Source organism: Anticarsia gemmatalis, chromosome 18 (assembly GCF_050436995.1).
Source record: "Anticarsia gemmatalis isolate Benzon Research Colony breed Stoneville strain chromosome 18, ilAntGemm2 primary, whole genome shotgun sequence".
Taxonomy (NCBI): domain Eukaryota; kingdom Metazoa; phylum Arthropoda; class Insecta; order Lepidoptera; family Erebidae; genus Anticarsia; species Anticarsia gemmatalis.
In genome coordinates this window covers 2,702,796-2,715,480 of record NC_134762.1, presented here as the reverse complement: position 1 = coordinate 2,715,480, position 12,685 = coordinate 2,702,796, and the positions used below count along the sequence as shown (strand labels likewise).

The window sequence follows — 12,685 nt, the reverse complement described above, 5'->3', positions numbered from 1 at the left end:
GACAACCTCAGATATGTGCTATACATAACTTGTAAGTAATGCACTTAGTAGGTAAGTAATAGGCCACCTCGACGTTGTGGTCAAATACCTTTCTTGATTCATACAGAGGTATTTGTTCAAGGAATTCTAAATAACCACCAGCATATAATTGCAAGCATTTAATATGAAACGTTTAATATAATGCACCTGTGTTTATTATAGGAATTGAATGGATAGTCTATGCCTTGTTCACATATTTAACCTCATTTACTTACGTAATATCAGTGTGATAACTTCCAATTAAGTAAGAATGTTGTAGGTACTTTTTCTACATAGAGACAGGACTTTCTACTACAAAAGCTGCTGCAAATGGCTGGACTGTACTGCACGTTTGTCTTTGACAAATAATTATCTCGGTGCCCCTACGTAATTTAAAAATAAAATTTACCGAAGTGGGTATTATCCTTAAAAATACACTATATTTCTTCCGATACAAAATTATTTAAGAAAAGGCCTAACTGTACTCACCATTGTTATTAAAATGCTTTAAAACAATACACGAAGCCCGCATATTATACAATAGACTAGACCGGCTACCTACCAGTAGATAAAGATATATCGATACACTAACCCAGTTACACGACTATTACGTTATCGTGGACAATGCTAATTGCTGAATAAAAAGTTACGAAATGCTCTACTGGTTTTGAATATGCTTATATTTATTTGGCTTGCTATGCTTCGTAGACGGTTAATTTAGATCATGTTACATTGTACAAAACTGGATTTGTCTGGGCTGAGGTGCAGATTTTTAAGACTCCATATAGGTCTCTTATATCCCTCTAGCAGATATCGGCTACCGCGGTCAGTTTTGATACCATTGAAACTGGCTTACGGTGCAGGAATTTGCCTATATATGTCCATGTATGTGCTCAATACACAGGTTTATTCTCTGTTCCTTCACTCTCATAGCCTGGTGGTTAAAAAATAATTTCTTTATTTCCTAACCATCCAGAAGAAGTATTCTAAGCAGGAACAAATTCCTTACACTTTATGGGCATCTTGAAAGTGGCTGTTTAATACTTTTTCCAGTTTAACTACAAGCCATTCAACTTCCTCTACGACAAGTTTGATGACTTTAACATATTCATGGCAACTCGTTATACGCTTACTGTTTTTATTTTTTACAACAAATTCCATTCGTAGGTCTAAAATGTCGTTTACCTTTTAAAAGGATGCTCCAAGGTCTCCCCTACAATCAAAACACCAATAAAACGTTGAAACTTCTTCCTTTATTGATCAAATTCATACTTGTTAGTTACACGTACGTGTATTATAGTCCTCGGACTTGCTTCTAACGTCAATTTAAGGAAAATACGACCTTTTCTTATAATTGTTAGATTTTATATTTGCTTGTAAAGGTTCTGAAGACACATTTAATAAAATTGTACTTTCTGCAAAGGTGTTAAAGTCCAGATTTCTTTGTTTTAATGTCGATAGGCTTTATATGCGTGGGTCGGCGGTATTTTAATGGGACCGCGGCCAGTCAGACATGTTATTTTAGTTACGTTTCGCTTTCCGTTACCGAGCTACAGGAAAGAGATTAAGTATAAACAAATTGAATAATTGGCGACGGTTTGACATCAAATTAAGATGTATTCGGTCAACGGAGAAATGAGAGAACTGTTATTATCGAAAGTTGTAATTTTTATTCACCCTCGGGCTTTTATCGTGTTGATTGTACATTCTGTTTTTGATGAGAATTATAAAGACTGTGTGTTAATTAATAGTCCTCAATACCTTTCAAGTAGTAATACAAATAGAAGCTTTAAATCCTCTTCTAAAACAATAAGTGATTGAATACATACTTACATATGTGGTGTACCTACTAAAGACTTGTTCTCTTACTTTATTCTGTAAGAAGACTTCAGCAGTAGGACAGTTGTTGTTTCCATTTACTACTTATTAATGAGTAAAGAATCTACTATTAACTACAACGTCTTTACGTCGACCAATAATCTTGTTCTAATGCTCAGCTTAAACTAATCCAATTGATGGCAAGATATCAACTTACCTTGAAAAGGCAAACAGAAAACTTTAAACCTATATAAATATGCTTAATGAACCGTTTCGTACGGTTAATCTTTAGTCAACATTATGTTGAAATTCCACTTGGTAAACACCTTTTGGTATGTCGAAACCGCACTCACTTTTGCGGTTATGAAGCGTTGTTCTCAAATATTATATGTGCTTTCAATAACGTGTTCAGAGTATTTTGTAAATAAATGTTCAGAGCTGGTTTTAAACAGTTTTGGATGGTGATCTAATTGTGCAAGAGTTATAGACTATTTTATAGATATCCCGTCTTGCTCGGTACATACCTATTCCTTGCATTTTCATAAGAATTTTTATGTATGTTTTTTTGGGACTGATCACGTTGCTATATTTTTCTTTCGAGACCATGCTGTGAATAGAAGCAGGCTTTTACTCTTTTAAGCCTTACGAGGTGTTTAAACGAAGTTTCTCCATCATTATTCAGTATCCTTCTATTGCAGATGATTTAGGTAGCGTCACAAAAATATAAAAAACTAATTCTGAGTAATGAAAATGTTTTGCTGCGGCAAAAATCAAATCGTTTACTGTGACATAATAATATCTTCTTTCTTAGATCCCAATTGATAACATAAATTCTACATATGCAAGAGTGTCCGATATAGGGCAGCTCTGTGTGAATATATTACCGAGCCTATTTGGACCTTGCGGTAATCCCCTCGTTTTCAAAGGACTATGTGATCAAAACTAAGCCTGTAGCCTTACGTAAGCTGTTTGTTCTAGTTTTAGTCGTTTCAAGGGTAATGGGAGATTAAGCTGCTATCGTGAAACCCTTTTACCTCAAGTACTAAGAGCTAATTGACCTTTGTATTCAATTATGCACTCTTTGAGAAAAGTTCCTGTCTTTTGAAGATTACCCCCCCGGTTTCTGAGGTACATTTAGCAGTAGTTTATCTATTCGTTTAAACTCTTTAAAACGCTATTGAATAGATAAACTACAGCTAAATGTACTCAGAAACCAGGGGTTAGTCAAATCCTACTAGTGGGAGTAACATAACGACTGTTAAGTAGTTCTCTGTTTTTAAATATGAATGATTATTATGTGACTTTTCTTATATGTATTTGGCAGCCTTTGGTACGAAACATAGTACATGTGACTGTAGGCCTTACGACATTTATGTTACTCTCTGTCTACACCTTCGGTTATTATAGACGTGATGTTTTTTTACGAAGGCTGTATAAATGATATAATCATTACGTGGTAGTATATTAATAGCTTTTGAAATTAATTAATTAATTCTATAAACTCCATTTTATTGTCCATTCTCGTTATAAATATTGTTAATATCAGGTAATTACAGTTACCTGCCTAATTAAAATGTTGTTAATAGTTTTTGTATCAAATTACGGTGAATATTTATATTAAGTACATACTATACACTAGGCACTAGGCAGGTAGGAAATTGAGTAATTACAGTATATTTTTTAAATTTTGTGCTATGATTGTTACATATTGTTATCTTCACAAATATTTTGGAATGTTTAATTGACCTAATTATTTGTATTGTTTAATCTACGTATCATGCGAATGATAAGTGATTGTACAATGATATGATATCATTAGTAATCAACTTTATATTTAGATATTGCAATAATTAACGCCTGTTTCACCTTTATAAATATAAACAACCTTATTTTATAAGTATTTGTGGATCGCACATATATTTGTTCCTTGTGGGAATCAAACTCACGACCGCTAGCGGTGGTAGTGTCATAACAACCACTCTATCCACTACGCTATAGTCGACGTAACATCACATACATCTGTACACCTTACATAACTAGGTTGATACCATATTTTAAGGGCAAGGGCTTTTCAGGTGCCTATAGCCCTTAAAAGATGGTAATTGTTAAGTTAACCAATACTTATATATAGGTAGTCAACGCAGCTGTTACTGACCTATTAATAAATATATATTTCACAAAGTTAAATGTAATATTCCGTTTTCGTTTGTGACCTTTTATTAAACATCTCGGTGTCTCGGAAATGGAAGCCCTTTTTAGCACCGATTCCGAAAGCTATTATCCGAAAATAACAATTCAATTTGTTTCATTGTAACTTTACTCGGCCAATTTTGAGAGCTTGGGTGTTAAAATTAAAAGCATTCGGTCCTTTTTGGAATAGAATTATTAATGAGATTTGTGTCGCAACGCAAAATGTCGGATGTCTCAAGCCCTTTTCCCTTAGCTAAATGACTCCAATCCATTATTCTACTAATTGTCCCTTGTCTGTCATTTATTTAACAACAATATTATTTTTAATTTTTGAGGTACTTAATTCCCATGTGTTACTAACGTTTGACCTTGACACTGCTCACAGACTCAGAATATATTTGTTTGTAATACATCGATGTCTTCCTGAAAAATAGGTCCTTGGTCTTCCCCTTGATATTATAATAACGGGTTTTCCTTCTTGAAGTTAAGCAGAAACGATAAAGTCAAACAGAATTTACCTACTTTTTCTAAATAAATCAATATTATCGGACAATTCAAACACGGTTATTTGATTTCTCAGCTTGGACTATGGTAATCAAATAACTAATAAACATACAAAACAACCAGGCTCAGAAGAAGTTCTCGTACTCATCACACAAAAATTTGTTCCGAATTTGGGATTCAAACCCATCACACGCGGCTCTACCGTATTTGCGGCGAGGTCACCACGTTAACCACTGCACCAAACGTGCAGTCACTATGGATTGAATTTGTCTTATGGTGCCCTTATACAGAGGTCATTGTCACATGTCCCGTAGTGAAAACCCAATATTGAATTGTCCAATAGCCGTTATTTACAAGGCGAGTGCACAACCTTCAGTTTTCTATTGAAATTTAATTAAATTACGAGGTTGGACACATGTGCACTGAATATATTTTCAATTATAAGATATCCTTGGCTTTTAATAAACAATGTGATTTGTGAAAATATTGATTGTGATTTGATACTTATTATTAATGGATTTAGTTTCTGATGTCAATTTGTAGGTCACTTATTGTGATGGTTCTAAGTGTGATAGATCGTTGTGAAATGTTACTTCAAAATTACACCTGTCTAAATAATATTGAATCAGATATTCTTTATCGATATCTCTGTTTACATCGCTTTGGTAATAAAGTAGAAAATATTTATATAAATAATGCAACTTTTGATGATGCGATCATGCGATACCTCGTTTCTGTGTGAAATATCAAAAACTACCAAACTGACTCACCCTTTACGAAGATATAATTGCTTAGTCATATCGCTACTCTTTTACCATCTTCCAAGAATAGATTCCTCGACTATACAAGACGATGATTACTTAATATGCTGTATACGATGACTGACGCCTTCTTCCGCCGAACGCCACTCATCTTGCCAATTTGTAGTTCTGCACGCAAATTATTGCCAACCTCGATCCACATCTGTCAAATTGTCAGCGTAGATAACAACGAACCTGTATTTAGTGGTTATAGTTTGATATGTGGTTTAGAAATGTGGTGCCTGGATTTGTTGCCTGCAAAGCTATAGTTTTAAACTGGAATGGTGATGTGCTTCAGGAAAAGTAGGAACCGACTTGAAGGACTCATTCTTACGTGTTTATTAAGTTAAGTAAAACCATGGTGACTTTTGTACAGACTACTAGAAAACTGTTCAGGAAAATATCTCCGTGTTCCAGGTATAATTCTAAAATGCACATGCAAAATACTTGGGCGGTGGGGAGGTAAAGACTGAGGATATTACCAAATATGTACGTATTGTCATACACAGTCATCAATCACTTTTGCATGTACAAACTACGTTTCTTTTTAACCTAGTCTGCTTCATACTCCGACAGCCATTCAACAAAACCACAATTAAATAACACAAATGCTGTAACACTTGTTACAATTCATTGTTTCACCGCACGCCACGTACGGACAACAGTTAGCCGGCGGGCCGTTAATCATATCCGTGCTTTGATTTAGGTACACCGTCATAAGTTAAACGAGCGGAAAAGTGGCTTTATGTGGAGAAATTTACATCGAAATTTATGAGATCCTAGCGTGGTAGTCCACTTTTTCATTTGGTAGAAAATCGTTTTGGTAACGCTTTGATATTTATGTGGGTAGGACATAAATTTCAAAGCGGGCTAACTAGATGGCCATTTTATTGAAGTTATACTTAATGCGAAGTTTAGGATCAAAGATTTTGTTGTTCTGGTTTCACAAATTTCAATGTTGTGTTCTCTTTCTATCTATGGGATAGGGGAAACTAGAAGATAGCTGTCTTCTAGTCACTTCTGGCTACATGGCAGCCAGGTTTCGGACAAGAGATTGTTGGTCATTGTCGCCTTTATATCATTCTTATTGAAACATAAAGTACGAATTCATACTGACTAATTAAACAACTATAAAGCAGAAGCGTTAGTGCTAAACCTTTAAAACTAAGTAACTGCTTAAGCTCCCAGACACCTGAACGGTTCTTTGAGTGAACGGATTAGTGTTCGTAGAAAGTTGAAAAAGTCCATTAAAACTGGACGCTTCCCCGCTCCTGCATAATCTCTTTATGTTAAAAACTATCGTTTCACTCTTTTTTCAGAGCTTAAACTAGTCTCTTTAAAAGAAGTTGCATTAAACTACTGTTAAAACTTTTCAATTCAAATTAAGTGCATTTGTTAAATAGTTTTTCTCGCTATATTCTTAAATGACCCCCGGTTTCTGAAGAACATTAAGCTGTAGTTTATCTATTCAATTGTGTTTAAGCTCATATAAACATGACAGAGTTGGAATAGATAAACTACCGCTAAATGTGCCTCAGAAATTGGACAGAGAACTATGCTTCCAAACGCAGATAGACACAGCGAGCAGTTATTAAGGATTGACTAGTTTAAGCAATTTGAACGAAAATAGATCTTGGTGACCACCTATCTACCAACTCTTAGAATTGTTCTTTAAATAGAATTATGCGGGTAGGTGAAAACAAAGTAGAAGCATCCTCCTTACAAACATGCTTTCTGAATCTTATTTTTTATTATAAATCATTATTAGAGAATTTCGCTTTCGCCTCCGCTCCGCCTTCGGTACTCCTTCGTAACCTAAGACCGAGTACACCTCGTATAGTAACACGGCAACTGACACAGTCGTCGCTAATACAATTTAGAGGATTGCGGTCGACACCGACTTAGCACTCTTGGCCTCGACTCGCTGATCCGTTTGCTTACATGTATACAGGTCGTGTGGAATTTTGCAGTGTTCTTTTACAATGAATTTTTTACCGTTATTAAAATTAAAGTTTGAATGAACTTCAGACAGACCCCTCTTAATGTCAAAGTTTACTCCCACTTGTGTGATGTTTTTTGTTCATCACTACAAAAATCGTAGATCCAAAATAAGAATGATCATAATAAAGATCGACAATTGATCCCTAATGAGAGTCCCCAATGAGACGGATGAAGAAGAATTCAAGTGAATTTCTTCGTGTTTCATTACAAATCCTACTTTCTATCTCCAATGCTCCGATGAGCAGACCTTCATAACGGTAAAAAATATTTGAACACACAAATCAAAGTAAACGATTAAAGTTGAAGGCTGATTAACTGTTGAACGGAATCTTTTGTTGACATTTGCACAACATTTTATTGTGTACATCTTTAGACTAATGATCTCTGTATTATGACGACATTACTGTTGCTATAATACTATTTAAGCAGGGTTAAAATGTCCCCTAACATTATTTGTCAGTTAAAACTGGTTTTATCAAAGTGACAAAGCAACTGTCGTAAAATTCACAGCGAATCTAAGGGCTCAGTCCGTTCAAAGCAACACCTGCGTTTTAAAATATTCAACCACCCTTTCTGTACCCACCACAAATAGGTACAGCACACTACATTATAGTAACAACAGCGCGGGAATTCTCCAAACGAAGAGCCTATTCCGCTCTCCCTAATCATTAAAACCAGCACCTTTTGGTCCCAAACAACCTAACTTCGAAACGACCCACAGAAAATTCGACTTTATTTATCTAAAGTTAAGGTTGGATTTGGAAAAATGGGTTGTTGTTACATAAAGTGCTATGATGAATGGATGACGAGACGAGGGTTGGCCAAGGACGTCCATTGTCAAGATCTGGCCCGGTTTGCGGGATGAACTGGCACCCAGAATTATAGCACTTGTGTTGTGGATGGAGGTCAACTCTGTTGTTTGGATTAAAAGCGGTATTACGGTGGGGATCAGATGGTTTTTAAGCTTATGGGTCGAAAAACGGAGACTCGGCTCTTCATGATGTTATTCATTAGGTATACATTGTACCGGATGAATTTGGTTCCCGCATTTCTGTGACTTAAAATAAGAATATTAAGATAAGTAACTACCTTAGGTAGTTTTAAATCTAGTAATCTAGGCCAATTATTTTGCCTGTAATCAAAACGAAATCAGGGGGTTACCTAATATTTATTATAAGGCTAGGTCGATCTTCTAGATTTCAGTAATAAAGTATTACTAGATATTATGAAATAAATATGGCACATGGATAATCGTCATTTAATTGGAAAATAAGCACACATCAAATTACTTTAATAGAATCCACCATTTTAGATCCTATACCGTTATGCGTATTATTCAGACTAGGTTGCCTTAACTAATTGAAAGTCAACTTATTCTATCATTATTGTCTCTTAACTGCGTTTAAATTGTCGTCGACTAATGATCTACGCCAACGAATTTACGTTCCAGAAACACTTAACTTACCTAATTGTTTTCTGCTGTAACGAGAAGAATTAAAGAAAAGGAGCTGAATACAATTTTGTTAATTCATTTAGGTCTTGCTCTAGACCAGTGGTTCCCAACTAGTGGTCCGTGGAAGTCAAAATATGGTCCGCGAATGATTTCAGAATTAAAAATTTTCAGGATGATTATTACACTTTATTTTTAATATACTTGCATAGTGGTCCCTGCTTACAAGAATAATATAAAAGTGGTCCCGGACTAAGAAAAGGTTGGGAACCCCTGCTCTAGACAATTGTACCTACCTATATCTGGGAGTTAAGGAGTGGTATCAATCGGCAGGCACTTATCAGACAGAAACTTACTTCGATAGGGAAAAGCTCTGGGAGAAGATAAGTCAGAATTATCCGTTGTTATTTTGATATAATTAAGTACCTACGAATTTATGCCGATGATTCTAGTGATCAATACACCTAACAATGTATTTATACTAATTGCGAAGCAACTATTTTAATTAAAGTGGCTGTATGAGTCACACAACGTACCTGCACAAATTAATCAGTATCGGTGTAACTACAGCTGTGTTTATTGTTTAGATTTCATCACTATGATGCTGTTTTCGTCGATGCACCCATAGCTATGTTCATTTGAACTAGGTTTTACCTTATTAGTTTATTTTATGAGTTAATTGTAAACATTAATGTATTATTTTGTCCTGTTTGGATTACAAAAGCGTGCTATTTTAGGTTTAATATGTGCGAAGGGCCGTTAAACTATTGTATAGTATTATACTCCAAAATTCATCTGGGAATATAACTACCTACCTACTCCATATAGGTGCCTACGTTTAGATAATGATACCGAGATCTCTACTTTTGATTTATGCGCAGTAAAAGCGTTTGTGTGTACCTTCGCTTTTACCTTGACATATTTATTATACATAAATATGTATGAGTCCCATACTTTCCGTAGTCCGACAAACCTGAATACGCTAAGTCGGTCCCAAAAGGGCAGATCTATCTTTTGATCTCAGATGTACAAGAGAGCACGCAACTGCGTACTTTAATAATTTATTCCTGTTGTAACAATGGACTAAAAGCTCAAAAAAGGTAGGCAAGTTTCCTGTTGAAATACTTGCTAACTTCGCTCATTCTCTTTGAAACACTTATGTAGGGTAGCTCAAGATTATCGCGATGTTTCAGCCGGTTTTTTATCCCGCAAGGACAAAAGAACTTTTGTGCTGGCTGTGATGAAAGTTATTCAAATATCTTCGTGGTCGAGAAAAATAAGGAAAAAATGTTTAGTGTTTTACTTTAGGACGTGTTGCCTTATTTTGCGGGTAGATCGAAATATAAATGAAATGAATGAAATGAAAATAATTTTATTGTTGGCAATAAACAAATATAAACAATAAAAAAAGAGAACAATATGTGCACGTATTGCCAACAATGAGGCCCTCATTCAGCTATATGCTGCAATACCACGAAGATATTGCAGCGCTGGTTTTCAATGAGAGCCTCATTTTGAGCGATACTGTTACTTATCTGGTTACTACAGCAAGTATTAGGTCTTACTTAATATTAATAATAATTAATAATTGAACAATGATAATTAAAACAAAGATAATTAAAAACAAAAATACCGATTGTGTATGTGCGTGTAAATATCAGTTAACATAAGACATAGCTTAGTATACGATTAATTTGTGTTATTGTTCAGAAGTTGATTCTGCCCTCCGTTCCACTTGCGTGTGATGTATCAATATAGTATTGGTGTTTTTTTTTATTATTTATTAACGCACAAGTAAAAAACAGGACGATTTCATTCATAGCCTTGTAAATTAATCATAGTTTTGTAATCAGTAGTTAGTTAAATTTTCGATTGTAGGAAGGAGTAGATCCTTTGATTACAGGAGGAAGGATATGAAAAACAATTTTGTAAGGAAACTGGCGCTATGTCCGCCGACGATCCTGAAGGTTTTCGTCAGTTGCGATTAATCAGTGCTTACGAATGGACGTGCGATTTCTGTGCTTACTTTCTCGATAATGGAATAAAGGTTTTTAAAAATATATTTAAAAATTGTCTACTATTCCTGGAATATTTCGGTGTTTTGGTGTTCTACAATAACATGTTTGTATTTTGTTAATTTTAGTTTTATTATTTTTAAATGTATGTATTTTTTAATGTCCGGGCATCGTTAAATCAATCTACCCGATTATAATTGGGTTTTCCTGTGGAATACAACTCAGACTTTGGAACCGTGCCCGGAATACAAAAAAGCAATAATGAGCCTACTTCTTATGGCAGTACTTGCGTTAATAAACGTGATTGAAGATACTGCTATGAGCTTCGGAGTCCATGTAACTGAGTACATGAATCCTCGTTTCCATGACTGCTAGCTAATTTGAACGTAGTACGCGCATCGTAAAGTGTCAATTGAGACAGATCTTCATAATGATTGTATGCGAGCCACACTCCTGGCTACCAGCCAGAACTGAAATACTGTTGTGATTCCCACTCCTACACTCTCTTTTACACGGTTACTATGTAATGATTGAATATGATTCAGTAACTACCAATTTTTGTATGAATATCGTACTAGAAGTTGCTGTGAGTATGAAGTCGCGTGGTTTGTGCACTGTACTTCTCGGTATCAAAATCTGTATTCATCAGTATTTAATGTTGCTTGTATAAATGTACAGAATAGAAAAGTACAGACGCTAGGAGATCTGAATCACTACTAAATATATCGTGAACAGCCGATGCTGAAATGCAAAATCTATTCATGCAAAATTCCAATCATTTGTCATCAATAAAGAGTATGTTCGTGCCACATGCTATCACGAAAACTGTTCATAATAAAGTAATTAAAAATTGTGTTTTCCTTAATGTATATTGTGTTATATTTACTAAAACGTGTTTCCCTTTTGTCCCCAGATCTAGTGCAATTAAGTGAAGTGTGATCATCGATGAGACTTGACTGAGTCTTTGAAGACAACAAGCGTCGTCACGCTGCTCGGTTTACTTACATGTAAGTTTATTTATGTGCTTCTTTTCAAATTTATAAATAACTGGACGTGAATATATAAAGAATTGAGCTTAATACTTAAACATTCTCCTTTATCCTGACTGAAAATGCTGGGTCCGGGAGTTTGTTTGTTTGTCGTATGGTTAGTGGTCCGGGAGTATCTATTAAGAATGGAAGTCCATGGATGAATTTTCTTAAAACTTTAAAGGGCTAGACTCTGTTCCTGACATTGTACGAGAGTAATAAATATATGCGAGGAAAAGATTAGGGCTTCCCTAGATCTAAAATTATAGATAACGATAATTTTAAATGATGCTGTTTGTTATTCAGATTTTTAGGTCGTTGCCACGTTGTCTTATTGATAAAAATCTGGCCAGTTGATACAAATGCCTATGAAAGAATCCACAGCTTATTGATTAAATGGTGAGCTGAGGTGAGCTGATTGACGAAGGTGTAGGTAGTGATAGATCACTATAACAGTTGCTACAATATATGTATCTCGAAATTAATGGACAATTCTTTCGTACCCAACATGATTCATTCTTAGCAGGAGTTGAAAAAAAGCTAAGTAAATATGAATAATATACAAAGAGTAAACAAACCAATTATGACAATCGTGTAGGTTGCTATTCTTTATGCATGAGGTCGGAACATTGGCTCGTACTTGAACTTGACCAGATGCTGATCCCAAGTCGTGTCTCTATTATTATAATAGATCTATTTAATACGTAACTTTACTTTGAAATCGTTATTATTTAGCATTCCTTTAGCTTTTTCGTATTATGTTGAATGAAAGCTTTTGTTTGTGAGTCATCAGTTGAGCCGTTTTGGCTATAATTTCCAGGTTATTCATACAAGTGTCAATGGCCCATACGTTGACCTAAT

The 12,685-nt window shown here is 35.0% G+C and overlaps 1 protein-coding gene across 3 annotated transcripts in view; it reads left to right on the top strand.

Annotated features, from left to right (window-relative positions):
- The window catches only part of Synd (protein kinase C and casein kinase substrate in neurons protein Synd), a 145,265-nt gene that overhangs the window by 10,038 nt on the left and 122,542 nt on the right, over positions 1-12,685 (top strand). The window contains exons 1-2 of one of the 3 annotated variants that reach the window (XM_076126273.1): positions 5,801-5,819; positions 11,710-11,803. The gene's annotated coding sequence lies outside the window, so the exon portion shown is untranslated. Of the gene's footprint in view, positions 1-5,800; positions 5,820-10,759; positions 10,903-11,709; positions 11,804-12,685 lie in introns of those variants that run through there. The other 2 variants (XM_076126271.1, XM_076126270.1) reach the window with 2 other exon arrangements.